Here is an 18,608-nt window from a genome sequence, read left to right as displayed (position 1 = left end):
AAGGATGTGTTATCTATGGGGTCACCAAGTCTATGAATAAAGTTCTTGAACTTAACTGGAAAGGGAGTGTCTCAGAGCTTCACTGGATGCTCTGTGCTCTTGGTCTAGGCATAATTCATTTACATGGCACATAATAAGCCTAATAAACTCAGTTTCCCAGCCCACAGCAGAAACTAAAAGGGAAAACGAGGCATGAACAGAAGTAGGCACAGTAATGTAACAAGACCTAATAAATGACGGCTGAAGTCATGGGAGAAGTAAAACTAGAAGACACACCCATAAAAAAGCAAAGGCACTTCTACGATTATTTTCTGAGACACAAACATACCTCAGTTATGTCTGAGGCTATCATTACAACAGCAAAATATCTAGGATTACAAATAAAATGGTCTGTGATATTCAATATACTGTTAGAGAAGGCAGGGACATTTAAAACTATCCCATCAATGTGGTTAAAGTAAATTGAGTTTTCCTGCCTAAAGGTTAAGTTTCAAGTAATTTGGAAAATGATTTTACTCAGAATATGTGGCCTAATAAATGAGGCATTAATCTGCCAAACATAACACTCACACTCAAGCTTGACATTTATATGCCCATCCGAGAGTGCTGGGATGATTGTGCTGTATGCCAGAGCATTTCCTCTGGCTGTGGGGAACTGCTTAGTCTGGTTATTTATGCCATCCGTGGGCTTCAGAACCTCCTACTCAAGCTGCTGGAAGCCTGACAAGTTCTATGACTATTTGAAAACCACAGGTTCGTCCAAAAAGATAGAATTCAGACTGAGCAATGTGAGTTGTCTTATCTGCTTCAGAGATAACAGAGATTCTTTTCTGTTCATCCATTTTGTCAAATTAAGAGAGAGCACAGCACCTCTGTCCATCTGGTCATTCATCCCCATTCATTCATTCATTCATTCATTCCTTTCACAGGTAAATGTTAGTACCTTGTCTATGCCATTCAAGTACGACTCTTGGGTCCTATTTAAGTAAGTTATAATTCCTTGAGGGGTTGGGGACAGGTGTGTATACCAAAAAAATTACATGACAGCCGGGCGCGGTGGCTCAAGCCTGTAATCCCAGCACTTTGGGAGGCTGAGACGGGCGGATCACGAGGTCAGGAGATCGAGACCATCCTGGCTAACACAGTGAAACCCCGTCTCTACTAAAAAATACAAAAAACTAGCCGGGCGAGGTGGTGGGCGCCTGTAGTCCCAGCTACTCGGGAGGCTGAGGCAGGAGAATGGCGTAAAACCCGGGAGGCGGAGCTTGCAGTGAGCCGAGATCTGGCCACTGCACTCCAACCTGGGCGATAGAGCAAGACTCCGCCTCAAAAAAAAAAAAAAATTACATGACAGAGAAGTGCTATCATTTCTTTGCATTTATATAGGTGAAGGGAGTTATAAGTTTTCAGATTCAAAATCATATTTCTTACATATTTCATGCATTTCCTTTATGAAAAAATAAACTAAACAAATTTATCATTCTCTCAGAAAATCTGGAACTTGTGATTATATGTTGAAAACTAGAACAAGCCCAGCAGAAGTTCAAATCCCAGGAATATAGGCCAAGAACCCCTGGACGTAGATGTGTACAGTATGCACCCTGACTACATGAACCTGCCCCCAACAGGTTATGGACGGGGGTATCCACGCAGCTCCCCTTAGATATAGGCCCCCCCCTGCAAATATCTGTTTAAAAATGATGAGGTAGACGGAATCAAGATATTTGACAGTTTCTCAAAATTTAGCTCTATGTGAACGTCTATCCTGAAAAGTAAGAAGAACAAAAAAGTAGAAAAGAACCCTGTCTCTTAGGCCTGCTATTTGACTTTTTTTGGGTCTGCTGTCTGCTTCTTATGAAATCTGCTCTGATTTTGTTGAGCTCCTGGACCTCTTTCTTAGTGTGCAGCTTTGATAAGAGAAACTGATGATAGAGAGGTGGCAGGTGAGTGTCTGGACCGTTAGGATGGTGCTACAGGGAATGGTAAGATGAAAAAACAGCCAAAGGTTAGAAAGTTAGATTTGACCACATCAGCAGAGTCATTAAAATGAGAATCATTGTAGACTTACTCACTTTGAAAATCATTTAAAAAGCTGCACCTATGATTATCCAACCCTTTCTCTCTTCTCTTCTGATACAGAATATGGAATGCATAACTTTGTAAACGAATGTTATTTTAGTCAAGAAATTTGAACTCATGTTGTTGTTTTCATTTTAAACGGTCATGGTAAGAGTTAACATAATACTTATATTTTTAATGTACACTGAGCTAAATAGAATGAATCAATAAGTTTATACAAGACAAAGTTATGTCAACCTCAATTCAATGACAAAATCAATCATAAATTTGTACTGAGATTGTGTTGGAAATCCATGTCACATGTCTCCTAATAGAAATGTGCTACTTAGAATTAGAAATGAAAATTAAATATTATGAAGGTTTATAAAATATAACCCATACATGATTGATACAATATTTTATATATAATCTAAATCAAGACTGAATACTTATTTTTCATAAGGAATTTTGGAAATAGTTTTGGCGTGACAAAGTCAACAACTTACTACTAAAATGTCTGAGTTCATTACCACCAAGTTCCTTGACTCTGTTTATTAAGTACCCTCAAACCCAAATGATACAGATAATGACAAGGGTCATGAACTTTCAAACCTGTATCAGTTAATGTTCAAATTTAATGAAGTACATTACATTTAATTTTAAGCAATATTCTTCAAATTCAATTTTGTTAAAATATTAAAACCAGGTCTTAGATTTAAGTCTTTGATCCATCTTGAGTTGATTTTTGTATAAGGTGAGAAATGAGGATCCAGTTTCATTCTTCCATATGTGGCTTGCCAATTATCCCAGCACCACTTGTTGAATAGGATGTCCTTTCCCTACTTTACATTTTTGTTTGCTTTGTTGAAGACCAGTTGGCTGTAAGTACTTGGCTTCATTTCTAGGTTCTCTATTCTATTCCACTGGTTTATGCACCTATTTTTATATCAGTAGCATGCTGTTTTGGTGACTATGGCCTTATACTATACTTTGAAATCAGGTAATGTGATGCCTCCAGATTTGTTTGCTTAGTCTTGCTTTGGCTATGAGGGCTCTTTGGTGGTTCCATATGAATTTTAGGATTGTCTTTTCTAGTTCTGTGAAAAAATGAAGACCTGAAGTCATAAAAATCCTTGAAGAAAACATTGGAAAAACCCTTTTGGACATTGGCTTATGCAAAGACTTCATGACCAAGAACCCAAAAGCAAATGTAACAAAAGCAATTGTAAATAAGTAGGACTTAATTAAACTAAAAAAGTTTTTGCACAGAAAAAGAAACAACAGCAGAGTAAACAGACAACCTACAGAATGGGCAAGAATCTTCACAATCTATACATCCAAAAAGGACTAACATCCAGAATCTATAGGGAACTCAATTAACAAGAAAAAAAAAATCCCATCAAAAAATGGCTTAAGAACATGAATAGACAATTCTTAAAAGAAGATATACAAATGGCCAAAAAACATATGAAAAAATGCTCAACATTGCTAATGATCAGGGAGATGCAAATCAAAAACACAATGCAATACCACCTTACTCCTGCAAGAATGGCCATAATCAAAAAATCAAAAAATAATAGGTGTTGTCAGGGATGCAGTGAAAAGGGAACACTTCTACACTGCTGGTGGGAATGTAAACTAGTACAACCACTATGGAAAACAGTGTGGAGATTCCTTAAAGAACTAAAAGTAGAACTACCATTTGATCCAGCAATCCCACTACTGGGTATCTAACCAGAGGAAAAGAACTCATTATACAAAAAAGATACTTGCACATGCATGTTTATAGCAGCACAATTCGCAATTGCAAAAATACGGAATCAGCCCAAATGCCCATCAATCAATGAGTGGATAAAGAAATTGTGGTGTATATATTTACCATGGAATACTATTCAGCCACAAAAAGGAATGAAATAATTGCATTCACAGCAACCTGGATGGAATTGGAGACCATTATTCTAAGTGAAGTAACTTAGGAATGGAAAACCAAATATCGTATGATCTCATTCATAAGTGGGAGCTAAGCTATAAGGATGCAAAGGCATAAGAATGATACAATAGACTTTTGGGATTTGGGGGAAACGGTGGGAGGAGGGTGAGGGATAAAAGACAACAAATTGGGTATGGTGTATACTGCTTGGATGACGGGTGCACAAAGTCTCACAAATCACCAGTGAAGAATTTGCTTATTTAACCAAACACCACCTGTTCTCCAAAAACTTATGGAAATTAATCATTAAAAAGACTAGAGAGAACATCAAAAAATAATAATAATTTTAAAATAAAATATTAAAATCAGTAATGATCATTTTTAGAGGAACACTGAGATGAAAATGAGTTGCATTAATTATTTTTTCTTTACACATTCTGCTTAACAAACAAGAAGAAGTTGCAGTGCAGTGCTTCTGCAATGAGCCATAGAAGGAGCAGTAGCCACAGCTCAAAGTGGGAGGGTCCTTAGAGGCTGGGCTAGAAGGGATCCTTGTTGAAGCTCCATGCCCACCTGCAGATTTTGCATTCCTTCTCTTGCCCAGTCTGCTAGTCAGCATCCTAGTAAGAAGTTAGATGTTGGTATGTCTCAGAATCCTTCTTTCCTTCTACCCAACTGCAAAAGTATTTAGTTTGATTCTTGCAAAGGCCATACCTACCAAGGATTGTCCAGTAGGTTTCTGCTCAATCCCATTCAGTGGCTTTCAATAAAATAGAAGTTCTTCCGGCATTTTTTTTTTTTTTTTGATAGAATCTTACTCTGTCGCCAGGGCTGGAGTGCAGCAGCACAATCTCGGCTCACTGCAACCTCTGCCTCCTGGGTTCAAGCGATTCTCCTGCCTCAGCCTCCTGAGTAGCTGGGATTACAGGCGCCCACCACTACGCCCAGCTAATTTTTTTTATTTTTAGTAGAGATGGGGTTGAACCATGTTGGCCAGGCTGGTCTCAAACTCTTGACCCCGTGATTCGCCTGCCTCGCCCTCCCAAAGTGCTGGGATTACAGGCGTGAGTTACCGTGCCTGGCCTCTTTTGGCATTTTGAGCCTAATAACTTCTCATTGTGTAAGATGTTTAGCTTCTCTGGCTCCCACTGTTTTAATGCTACTAGGACATTTAATTTAAATTACATTGTGATAAAGTCATAGAGGTAAACCCATAAATGCTCCCAACAAAATTTGTCAGTGTCCCTTGGGGGAAGCTGTTGTTCCCAATTTAGAACCAGTATGCCTACTTAAATATAATATTTACCAGTGGGCATTAACATGCTGCAGCAAAGGTCACTAAAATCATGGACCTTGTCCATTAATATTATATAACAGTCACCCTCCTTCTTTAGCCCAGGGCTTCTCAATCTTGACACTACTGACATCTTGGGCCAGAAAGTTTTTTGCTGTGAGGGGCTACGTAGGTAATATGCACTGTAGGACAGTCAATAGCATCCTTAGTTTCTATATACTAGGTGCAGTAGCAATCCCCCCAGTGGTGACAACCAAAAATATCTCTAGATAGTCCCAGATGCAAGTCTCAGATGCAAGAGGGTGCAAAATCAACCCTCTCCACAGTTGAAAATCACTGCTTGGCTCAAAAATGTATTAAAGTGTACCAAGCATAGAGACAAAAGAAACATAGTCCCTACACACACCAAGTTCAAAGTCAAGCATGAGAGTAGATGTAGAGAGAAGAATTCCAAAGTAGAGTAGCAAGTGCTGTCGTTCAAGTAAATTAGGTGTGCCTAAATCAGATTGAGGAATGGGGATTGCAGACCAAGAAAACTATTTCAGAGAAGTCACACATCTGAAAACTATAAAGTATCCTGAGAAAAGCCAGGCAGAGGAAACAGCATGAGAAAAGCAAAGGGCCTTCCAGGAAGAGCAAAGAGTTTGGAATCACAGACATGGGGTATTTGAAGTCGGAAGCAAGTGGTAAGAAATGAAAGATCTTGACATTAGGCTTAGGACTCTGATCTTCATGATGAAGAGCACAGAAGGCTAGCGAAACATAGAAGCAAAAAGTTGGTATCTACATTTTACAAACTCATCCATGTAGATGGACAGATGGAGGTAGAAGTAGGACCAGCAATAAGGAGACGAGGAAGGGGCAATCTGTTTCATGGAATTGTTGCAGCGTTTGATGAAATTATATTTGTGAATGCACACTGTGAAACATGAACTGATTTTTCCATCAAATCATTTCAAAAACAGTAAAGTGTGATATAAATGCAGACAGAAACTATTCCCACTGCTATCCTATGCTAGTGTTAGAATTTCAAAAACATTTCTAAAAGGAAAGTCTGAGACCACTAGGATTAATGGCAAGATTGTTGAAATAAATGAATACTCTCTCTTTGACGGAGTCTCGCCCTGTCACCCAGGCTGGAGTGTGTGGCGAGATCTCAGCTCACTGCAACCTCTGCCTCCTGGGTTCAAGCGATTCTCCGGCCTCAGTCTCCTGAGTAGTTGGGATTACAGGTGCATGCCACCATGCCCAGATAATTTTCGTGCTTTTAGTAGAGACAGGGTTTCACCATGTTGGCCAGGCTGGTCTCGAACTCCTGACCTCAAGTGATCTGCCCGCCTCGGCCTTCCAAAGTGCTAGGATTACAGGCGTGAGCCACTGCACCCAGCTGGAATAAATGAATACTCTTACAAGGTGATATTGAAAGGAGGTAACACGTGTTAAGTTGCTATATTTTTATTTTTAAAAGTATTTACACAAAACAGTGTGGAAGTTCTTCAAAGAATTAATAGAATTAACATAGGTTCTGACAATTCCACTTTTGGGTATACATGCAAAAGAAATGAAAGCAGGGTCTCAAAAAGATACTCGCACCCCCATGTACAGAGCAGCATTATTTATAATAGACAAGGGGTGAGGTTGGGCTCGGTGGCTCATGCCTGCAATCCCAGCACTCTGTGAGGCCGAGGTGGGCGGATCACGAGGTCAGGAGATCGAGACCAGCCTGGTCAACATGGTGAAACCCCCGTCTCTACTAAAAAATACAAAATTTATCAGGGCTTGGTGCCATGTGCCTGTAATCCCAGCTAATCGGAAGGCTGAGGCAGGAGAATCTCTTGAACCAGGGAGGCAAAGGTTGCAGTGAGCCGAGGTCGTGTCACTGCACTCCAGCCTGACGACTGAGCAAGACTCTGTCTCAAAAAAAAAAGAAAAGAAAAGAAAAAAAAAAGACAAGAGGTGGAAACAAATCTAATGTCCTTCAACAAATATTTGAATAAACAAAATGTGGTTTACACATACTACGGAATATTATTCAGCCTTAAAAAGGAGGGAAATTCTGATACATGCTATCACATGAATGAACCTTGGGGATGTTATATTAAGTGAAATAAGGCAGTCACAAACAAGCAAATACTACATGGTTCCACTTATAGGAGGTACTTAGAGTATTCAAACTCATAGAGACAAAAAGTAGGATGGTGGTTGCCAGGGACTTGCGGGAGAGAGAAATGAGGAGTTATTGTCTAATGGGAATGGAATTTCAGTTTGGGAAGATAAAAATGTTCTGGAGGCTGGGCGCAGTGCCTCAAGCCTGTAACCCCAGCACTTTGGGAGGGCGAGACGGGCGGATCACAAGGTCAGGAGATCGAGACCATCCTGGCTAATACGGCGAAACCTCATCTCTACTAAAAATTACAAAAATCTAGCCGGGAGAGGTGGCGGGCGCCTGTAGTCCCAGCTACTCGGGAGGCTGAGGCAGGAGAATGGCGTAAACCCGGGGGACGGAGCTTGCAGTGAGCTGAGATCCAGCCACTGCACTCCAGCCTGGGCGACAGAGCGAGACTCCCTCTCAAAAAAAAAAAAATGTTCTGGAGATGAAAGGTAGTGATGGTTGCACAACAATGTGGATGTACTTAATGTTGCTCAACTGTACACTTAATATGATGGAACATTTTATGTTATATACATCTTATCACAATTGTTAAAGTAATTATATTTTATAACACTTTGGATTATACATGACATTTTTCAACTGAGAAATATGAACAACCAAGTCACCACTTTGGGTCCTGCTATTTGAATATGGAGGTTAAGAAGCAAGCAGAACCAGTTCCTCAGAAAGTTGGGGATTTCCCTTCTAGAATATCTTTCAGGTTCAAATTTCATCCACGCAATGTGTTCACTGCCCAGAGTAAGCTACGAGCAGAAGTCCCATGTTGTTAGCTGGATCATAAAGATGATCAAGCTCCATGTTCATTTAGCCTTTCAGGGGCTCAGCAAGTACTGTTCCATATTCTGTGCCAGGCACTGTACATGGCACTTTGGGGTAGAGCTGTGACTGCAACAGACAAACATCTATCTTCAGGGAGCTTCCAATATAGCACACACTAGTGACAACTAATTTTAAAAGTAATTTATTTGTGCCCACCAAGGGAACCTAACCTATACTAGAGTGTCAGGGAATAATCCTTCAAGGAACTAGTATTGAACTTGAGCAGTGAAGGTGAACTGGAGTTAACGCAGAAAGGTGAGCAGGTAGATTCCAGACAATGGGTCAAAGTGTGCAAAAGATACAAATCAGCATTAGAGATACAAAGAAAGCCTGTGCAGCTGACTGCCTGGGTGGGAGGGCAGAAAAGAAGAAAGGAGTGGGATGAGTCTGGGAAGGCGGGACAGTCAGATGACACACCGCTGAGCCCCTGAGGTCCTCCTTCAATCCCTGCTGGGAGGCCTGGAGTGGCCTGCTAGCCAGTCTCCTCTCCTCTGCTCTACAGTTTTCAGGATAGTCTCTCAAGCACCATTTTAATCACATCACTGCCCTATGCAAATACCTACAATTAATTTTCTCCAGCACTTCTTATGCTAGTTTCAAAGCTTTTCATGGCCAAGACCCCTTGAGCTTCCAGGGTTCTTGGGCATTGCATCATAGGAGTGCGCTTTGCTGTCCTCTACCATGGGCAGAGCCACAAACCAACAAGGCCTCAGGGAGTAAACACCTAAACGGGGAGATTAGATTAACATCGGTAAAGTAGTATTTAAACACTACAGAGGGGCACATAACTGAAGGGCTCACTCAGGTAAGCTGTCCTATCTTCACGTCAAGGCAGTCCACTCAGAGCAGGTGGAGAAAACCAGAGAACAGAGGCTGTTGTTGAAGATTCCAGAGGTTCCTGGTTTCAACTATGATGCAGAAGTTGGATAGGACATGGAAGGGAATGTGGAGGAGGGCACCTATCATTAGCACATGTGCAACAGGCAAAGCCAACACGGTGCCTGGACTCTTCACAGGAGAAAGGAGATCATGAAATACAGAGACAGACTTGAAGAGAAGACCCATACTTAAGGGAAAAGGGGAAATGGAACCAAGCAAAGAATACCACGAAGCAATGAATGCCTAGTGAAAGATGAGGAAAGCCTGGATACACTTATTTTCAACATTACTGATTATGCTTGTCATTCTTTATTGATTAATTAATTAGTAAAGAGTTCACTGTGAACTATGTGTTAAGCATTCTGATATCCAAATCAGCTTTTATCTGCACCACTCATAGACAGTTACCACACTTTTATGGATTCTATTTCAAGTAATGATAAACTCCCCGAGTCTACTCTTTGTATCTACTCTTTGTGTGTGCCCAGTGCCTGACATGCAGCCAACATTGGGCCCTTTCTTGGCTGCAGCAAGCATGTTAAGCCCTGACCTCCCACTTACCTATTTTCAAGTTCCGCAAACAGTGGCAAGGGCAAACTGTGCCTGCCTCAGGAGCCAACAGGGCCAAGAGGAGGGCAAGTCTGCAGAGAAGATGCTGACTCATGGCAAGGCATCAGGTCCCCTAACCTGGGCTGTTGCTTGGAAGGCCTGTCAGGGGACTCTTGAGATGACAAACGCTGGAGGAGAGAGAGGATCCTGCAGCAGTGACATCACGTCAACAGGACAAGCGCCTCCCAAGGTGCTTTATCACCATGTTGGAAAGGGGGTCACAAGCCCTGATCTCATGAGTCAGAGGAATGAAATGTCTTGAGAATTGTGCCTGCTGATAGGAAAGGGCATTTCTGTACAGGGAAATGGAGATTTCTAGAAAGGTTTTCTGATGAGCAAGGGACAGGAGTCGGATTGTATGTCTCTTCCCCAGTGTCAGCTCTGATTCTCCAGTTCTTTCTTCATAGCTGGAGACACTGGCACTCCACTCAGTCCCATGTCAGAGCCCATCACAATCTGGTTGGAGACCTGTGAGCAAGTCTTGTTGCTAACATATCAACTACTCCGGGTGGCAGAGATGAGCCCTCTGGCATCCAGTGTTAGCTTCCCCTTTACAGTATCATTTCTCCCCTTTCTGTAGGATGCACCCCACTCCTAAATGCATATCATTGTATGATGATCTCACTGGGGCTCAAATTGAACATACTTGGCCAGCATCTATAAGCTTACTCTCCTATCTTTCTAACATGACCCTAGTATTCTTCAGTAATTCTTCTTTACTTAAAGACTCCTCTTGTTCATTTTCTTGCCCAGACCTGGAATAAACCATTTTTTCCAAAGAGCTCTAGTTTCTTTTAAAAGAAAATGGAATTCAGAGACTAAAATCTGAGTTCTAGATCTGTCCATTCTCATTGGGTTATCACTGATTCTAGGTTTTTCAGTAGAGCTCAAAAATATACATATTTTAAAAATAAATAAGTCATGATTTCAGAATGACACTGCTATTTTTTTTTTTTTTTTTTTTGGAGACAAGGTCTCACTCTGTTGCCCAGGCTGGAGTGCAGTAGTATCATCAGAGCTCACTGTAGCCTCATTCTCCCAGGCTCAAGTGATCCACCTCAGCCTCCCAGGTAGCTGGGACTACAGGAATGTGCCACCGTACACAGCTAATTTGTGTGTGTGTGTGTGTGTGTCTGTGTGTGTATGTGTGTGTGTGTATATATTTATATATTTTATTATAGAGACAGAGTTTCACCATGTTGCTCAGGCTGGATTTGAACTCCTGGGCTCAAGCAATCTGCCTGCCTCAGCCTCCCAAAATGCTGGGATTACAGGTGTGAGTCACCACCCCAGGTTGATATTTATAATTTTAAAGATTGCAAGATTCTATGTAAGTTCTTTGATTTTATATGTGTCTGTTTTCTTTTATTGCTGAAATCCTTACTCCTAAGTATTATAACATGATTTCTTATTTTCTTCACCCTCTACTACATATAAAATAATTTCAAAATATGTATAAAATCTTATTAATAAGCTTATCGAATGCAATTTAAGATGTCTTTGTGGCTCTTTTGCCTTTATGCTGTATCAGGAGGCCCAGAAAGTCATTAAAGTCATTTGAAAGATATTTTGTTTGGTTATGCCATCAATCTACTAAGGTTCATTCCTCATTTCTAGTCCTACTGCCTTCACCTGTTCTCTACCTCCTTCTATACGTAACTATGCTCTTATTAATGTTTTATCTGTTCAATCTGTCTTTTTGAAACATAAGTAATGCAAGTACGCTTCATCTTTCCCTCCCCCTTTTTAGCCTATATGTATCTTCTGCTTTTTTTTCTTAACAATATTACCTGGAGATCCCTCTACACCAATCTATTTTCTCATTCCTTTTTTATAGCTGCATAGTAATCCACTGTAGAATGTACCATAATTCATTAAGCCAATTCCCTCTCAATGGATACCTGTTTCTAGTCATCTGCTATAACAAACAGTGCTTCAGTAACTCACTTTGAACATACATCCCTTGCAATTCTTGAGAATGGTTATTTATTTAAACCACATTCCATATTTTTTTTTTTTTTTCAGATGAAGTCTCACTCTGTCACCCAGGCTGGAGTGCAGTGATGTCATCGAGGCTCACTGCAATCTCTGCCTCCTGGGTTCAAGTGATTCTCATGCCTTAATCTCCTGAGTAGCTGGGATTATAGGCACGCACCATCATGCCCTTTAATTTTTGTTTTTTTTAGTAGAGACAAGGTTTCGCCATGTTAGCCAGGCTGGTCTCGAACTCCTGACCTCAGGTGATCCACCCACCTCAGTCTCCCAAAGTGCTGGGATTACAGGCATGAGCCACCGTGCCTGGCCTGTATTATCTTTTAAATCTTTGCTATGTAGACATGAAAAATCATGTTATTGGCCGGGCGCGGTGGCTCAAGCCTGTAATCCCAGCACTTTGGGAGGCCGAGACGGGCGGATCACGAGGTCAGGAGATCGAGACCATCCTGGTTAACACGGTGAAACCCCGTCTCTACTAAAAATACAAAAACTAGCCGGGCGAGGTGGCGGGCGCCTGTAGTCCCAGCTACTAGGGAGGCTGAGGCAGGAGAATGGCGTAAACCCGGGAGGCGGAGCTTGCAGTGAGCTGAGATCTGGCCACTGCACTCCAGTCCGGGCGACAGAGCGAGACTCCACCTCAAAAAAAAAAAAAAAAAAGAAAAATCATGTTATTTTAGTATATATTTATCTGATTATTTAAAACATTTCACGTTTATTGGCTGTATACATTTCTTTGACAGTTGTCTATTTTACGCCACTTTCAAGATGTTTATATTTTCCTACTGATTTTTTTTTTTTTTTTTTTTGAGACAGAGTCTCGCTGTGTCACCCCAGGCTGGAGTACAGTGGTGCAATCTCATCTCGTTGCAACCTCCACCTCCTGGGTTCAAGCGATTCTCCTGCCTCAGCCTCCCAAGTAGCTGGGACTACAGGTGCCCGCAACCACACCGGGGTAATTTTTGTATTTTTAGTAGAGATGGGGTTTCACTATGTTGGCCAGGCTGGTCTTGAACTCCTGACCTCGTGATCCACCTGCCTTGGCCTCCCAAAGTGCTGGGATTACAGATGTGAGCCACTGTGCCTGCCCCAATTTTTTTTTTTCTTGAAGATAGGGTCTCACTCTGTCACCCGGGCTTGAGTGCAGTGGTGTGATCTCTGCAACCTCTGCCTCCCAGGTTCAAGCAATTCTTGTGCCTCAGCCTCCGGAGTAGCTGGAATTACAGGTGCTCACCATCATGGCTGGCAAATTTTTTTTTTGTATTTTAGTAGAGACAGGGTTTCACTATGTTGGCCAGGCTGGTCTCGAACTCCTGACCTCAAGTAATCCACCTGCTTCGGCCTCCCAAAATGCTGGGATTACAGGCATGATCCACCGTGCCCGGCCCTCTCTTACTGATTCTTATTTATTCCTAGAGCCATGTAAAACTGGTAAGTCTTATGAGGATGGGGCCAGGTCTGTCTTATTCTCCATTACACCCTCAGCGTCCAGCTTGGTATCCAGCAAACAGCTGGTCAAAAATATTGGTCAATAAATAAATATTTATGATAGTAATTTTATATTACATCTTTTTTTCTCAATTTAGCAAATTGTACAACCTTTGAAAGTTATGTAGCCTTTGTAAATCTCTGTTTCTTCTGTGAAATGATAAAAATAATTCTTAATAATATTTTTATAAAGATTAAGCAAAATAAGTATAAGATAATTAATACACTGGCACATAAAGAGCACTTAAATGTCCACGTCTCTCATGATCATCACCATCACGATCATCATCATTATCTATTCATCATTCATCAACACCATGAAATAATACATTCAGATATGCTGTTGTAAGAAGGAGCAAAGTGCAACAGAGCAACACAGCAAAGTGTTTTTTTGCCTGTGAACATAGTCATAGGGGTTGATATATAATAAGAACAAGCATTTCTGAAACAAACCAGGCAACTGTTTTCTGAGCGAAATATTTGTGTCAGGGGTTACTCAGGGCCATTTCTTATATTCAGGAATTTTTCTTCTTTCCTGATTATTAAGTATCTAGTTGTAGTCTTGGAAGCAGAAATAACAAAAGACAAGGCTAGTCTAGAAACACGTGTCTACTGATAGGGAACTAGATCCCAGTGGGCTACTAGTTATCTGGCATTTCTTTTGAGATGGTAAAGATTTGGGGGAAAGAACTGAAACACACACTAAATCCAATCTAAATGTTCATATCAGAGACTAAGAGATAAGAATAAGAAATGCGTAAGGTCCTTCACAGTCCAAAGCTTCTATACTTCCCTTCTATACTTAATATCAATCAATAATAAGAAATGAGGTAAAATTTATTTTTGCCTGCTTCAATGGTCTATAATTTTTTAAAGTCCAAGTTTCCCATGACAGAAAAAAAAATAAATGATTATATAAGAACCACAAGGAAATACATAATTGCTACATAAATAATAAAGGTTATCTGGAAAGTAATGGCAAATTGAACTTTAAGGCAAGCCAAATCCAAGAGTAATGTCTCTGTTTTTCAGCTGCATTTTTAAAGATCTGGATTCTGGCCACAACCTTGTGGTGAGTCTACTGAAGTGGGTCTGACCACAGTCCGTAATATGCACTACCAAAACTGTGCCTTCCCTTATGGAGTTAGATTCCATTAATGCAGAGCGATTAGATTATCCACTGTGTATGAAGCACCACTCCAAGGACCAATGGGGATTCAAATCACAGCCCTACTTTCAAGGACCTTCTGACCTTGAGGGAGGAATAAACCCCCTTGACCCCAAACCTCTCTCCAGATAGCGTGCCCTTTTTCTGCTCCCTGCTTGAAAGAAATGTCTTCACCTCCCATGGCCTCTTAAACCCACAGTAGTTTGGCTTCTACTCCCCAATACACACTGAAAGTTTCTTGTCAATGTCTCTAAAACCAAAAAATAACCACAATTTCCTGTTTTCTCAGCAGCGAGCGACACAGGTGCTCACAGCAGAAAAGCTCTCCTGGCTCTTCCCTTGTCTCCCGACGCCTCATCTTTGCCCTGCCTCTGAGTGTAAGGCTCCTGGGGCCTCACTGTTAGCACTCTTTTCCCTCTCTACACATTCCATTTAGGAAGTCTCACCCAGTCCCTTGGCGGTAAATGTCATCTCTATGCTGATGATTTTCAAATCCATATCCCTAGCTTAGATTGTTCCTTTAAACTCCCCACACCTATATCCACCTATCTACTCAACATCTCCACTTCGATACCTAAAAGGAAACTCCAAGCTACTATGTGTAAAATTAGGTGTTTGGTTTCCCTACCAACTATCCTCTTTCATCCTTCATCTCAGTCAATGGCAACCCATACACCTCTGGCTCAAACCAGATAATCAGGCATCTCCCTTGATTCCTCCCCCATCCTTACTCCTCTACCCTAAAAATGAACTGATCATTAAATCCTATTAAAATCTATCCACAATTCTCCATCTTTACTGCCACCACCATCCCTTGACTGGGTGACTGAAATAGACACCGAACCTCTCATTTCTATTTTTGTCCTTTCTTTGATCTACTTTCCCATCCAGCAGTCAGAGAAACCTTTTGATAAAGTAATTCAGCATACCTTTTAATGTTTTGTGAACTATGTTAATGTTTTATACCTCCTGTTGGTATAAATTATTAAATCAGCAAGGATGGAGGAAAAGCTAAAATTATATAGCTACAAGTGAACCTAACTATATATCAAATGATAGCATAACTACAAAGATGAACCAAAAATTAATTAGAAAAGAATTCATCAAAGTAACTTTTGAGCATGCTACTCTACCAGTACATTACTGGTGATGCGTATTCTAAAAACAATAACAATAACAACTTCTAAACGGTCTTGAACTTTTCCTTAAAGATGTGTCTATGGTGGTGTTATGGGAGTAGGAATTTGTGTGTATATTTTAGGACTGGGCAAATGATATTGTTGTGAGCTAGAGTTCTCACTGTGAGAGAAGGGAGATATAAATATGAAATAATGGAAGCAGAGGAAGAGTCCTTTGATATGGACTGGTTTGATGGTCTCAGAATAAACTTCACTTGATTATTCAATCATTCAACCTATAAATTGATCAATCTTCTAGGTGTATCTACTGAAAGGGTCTAGAGGCAAAGACAACTAGTAGCAACAAATGCAACTACTGCAGCCCTAGATTTTGGTTTCCAAATGTAATTCCCCACCACAAGGATCATGGCTCCTTGGTAAAATGGCTGATTCTTCCAGGGCTGGGGCAGGGAAAGTACAAGCTAAGCCAGGAATATCTTTCTGAGCAGAAAGCAATAACGTGCTCACAAACTGATGAGGGTATATCCAAGAAAACTCAGAATGTGCATGAAGAAGGTCTCACTTGCCAAAGTTTTGATCATTTGAACATCAAAAAGAATGATGATAGGCATAGATTATACTCCCATTGAATTAAAAAATGAATCTATGAGACCACACTAAAAAGTGCAACAAAACTATGAGGATAGGAAAAAAAAATCTTCTTTACAGAAGAGTACCAATTAATGAAGGTGGGAAGAAAATTAGAATATTACCATTTTGCAACCACCATTGTCATAATTATTTTAGTTAAGAATAATCAATTTATGCTATAACTATTGGGGGAAAGACTTTTGGAAATACAATATATATAATCTCCAGGTTTCACTCCACAGATTACTCACTAAACACAAAGGGGAAACTGGTAATTTTACAATAGAGACATCTGGCTGACACTACCTTAACCAACGACACAGGTTGGGGAGAGGTGGGAGAATTCTGTCCCTCTGATGTGATGCGCGACAAGGACACAACACTGACCCAGAGGCTTAGAGAACTCATTTTAGAATAAGAACAATCAAGAGATGTGGCAACTAAAAGCCATGTTTGATCCTTGTTTGAATCTTGGATACAGAAAAACGAAACCAAAACCCCAGCTTTCTAAGACATTACTGATTGGCATAACTGGAAATTTGGATAGGAACTATATATTAGACAATACCATCATATCAATAACCTTTCTGGGTGTGATAATTATGTGGGAGAATGTTCTTTTCCTTAAGAGACACCTGTGAAGTTTTTAGGGGTCATGTGTCTTTTTGTCTCTCACATATTCTTAAAGGGTACAGCAAAATGGCCAGACTCTCATACACCTTAGAGCTTTAATACATGCTGTTCCTCTTGCATGAAATGCTGTTCCTCCTCTACTCATCTTTGCTTGGCTAACTCCTACTCATTCATCAGATTTCAGATGAGAAATTACTTCCTCCTCTGGGAAGCCTTCCTTAAGTACTCATGCCAAGATTCCACCTCCCATCTTTACTGTACAGCACCTGTACTTTCCCTACAGTAACAATTATCACTGTGTTATTCATGCCTGTTTATCTGCTAACTGCATGGGGAGAAGACATCAATCCACCTTGTTCTCCTGACGTCTCCACAATATCCAGCAGAACATCTGGCACTCAGTCTGTTGTCATAGACATAAGTGCTCTCCAACAAACATGTCCAGTTAGTCCCTCAGGCACAGGGTTGAACTGCACTCTCCTTTCCCTTTGAAGTGAGGTGTGGCCATGCAACATTCCCTGACAAAGAAGTCTGAGGGCAAGAGGTATTTGCCATTTCCAGGCAGGAGCCTCCAGAGCCAGACCATGACACCCACTCAGTGTCCCTCAACCATAGTGACTGGTATGATCATCCAGGGTCATGGGGGGATGATAGCGAGTAATGCTCCCAGTCACCCCAAAATGAAGACTCAAACAGCCCATGTTCCTAAATACCTATAATGAGCAGGACCCCCTGCTAACTATACCCCTGACACCCCAATAGACCATGTTGGACATGTAGTATAAATAAAAAATAGGGCTGGGTGCAGTGGTTCACGCCTGTAATCCCAACACTTCAGAAGCCAAAGTGGGAGGATCACTTGAGGCCAGGAGTTTGACACCAGCCTGGGTAGTATAGCAAGACCCCATCTCTACAAAAAAATAAGAAATTAGCCAGATATGGTGGTGCACCCTGCAGTCCCAGCTACTCAGGAGGCTGAGGTGGGAGGATCACATGAGCCCAAATGTTTGAGGTTGCAGTGAGTTACAATTACACCACTGTTCTCCAGCCTGAGTGACAATGAGTCCTACCTCTAAAAAGAAATAATAATAACATTAAAAATTAAAAATAAACTTGGTGGCCAGCCTTAGTGGCTCACACCTGTTATCCTAGCACTTTGGGAGGCCGAGGCAGACAGATCGCAAGATCAGGAGTTTGAGACCAGCCTGGCCAATATGGTGAAACTCCGTCTCTACTAAAAATACAAAAAATTAGCCAGGCGTGGTGGTGCATGCCTGTCATCCCAGCTACTCCGAAGGCTGAGGTAGGAGAATTGCTCGAACCTGGGAGGCAGAGGTTGCAGTGACCTGAGATCGTGCCACTGCACTCCAGCCTGGGCAACAGAGAGAGACTCCATCTCAAACAAAAATAACAAAAAATAACTTGGTAAAGCCAAACACATGTTTAGGTTGGTTATTATTTCAGCATAAGCTAGCACATCTTGACTGATCCATATCCAACTAATGGCATTAGGTTAAAAATCATCTGAAAACCTAATTATTCTTCAATAATGACTAATCAAATAAGTTGCCCTTTATAGAAATAGTGGAATACTATGCAGACATGAATAATGAGGAGGCTCTTTGTATCATGATCTCCAAGATGTTCTGTCAAGAGGGACAACAAGGCTATGTATGCATAAATGATTACACATTTGTATACCATTTTTAATGGAAGTGTTGACCAAGGAACCAAGGAAGGATGGATAAGAGATTCCAATGTAAATTTCTAGGACAAACAACAGACATTTCTAGATA

General features: G+C 40.9%; 1 protein-coding gene across 2 annotated transcripts in view; it reads right to left on the bottom strand.

Annotated features, from left to right (window-relative positions):
- Positions 1-18,608, bottom strand: part of PCNX2 (pecanex 2) — a 314,758-nt gene that overhangs the window by 287,074 nt on the left and 9,076 nt on the right. The window lies entirely within an intron of this gene.

Source organism: Trachypithecus francoisi, unplaced genomic scaffold (assembly GCF_009764315.1).
Source record: "Trachypithecus francoisi isolate TF-2019V2 unplaced genomic scaffold, Tfra_2.0 Lachesis_group5, whole genome shotgun sequence".
Classification (NCBI taxonomy): Eukaryota; Metazoa; Chordata; class Mammalia; order Primates; family Cercopithecidae; genus Trachypithecus; species Trachypithecus francoisi.
The sequence above is the reverse complement of the archived record's forward strand: the minus strand, read 5'-3'. Positions and strand labels throughout refer to the sequence as shown.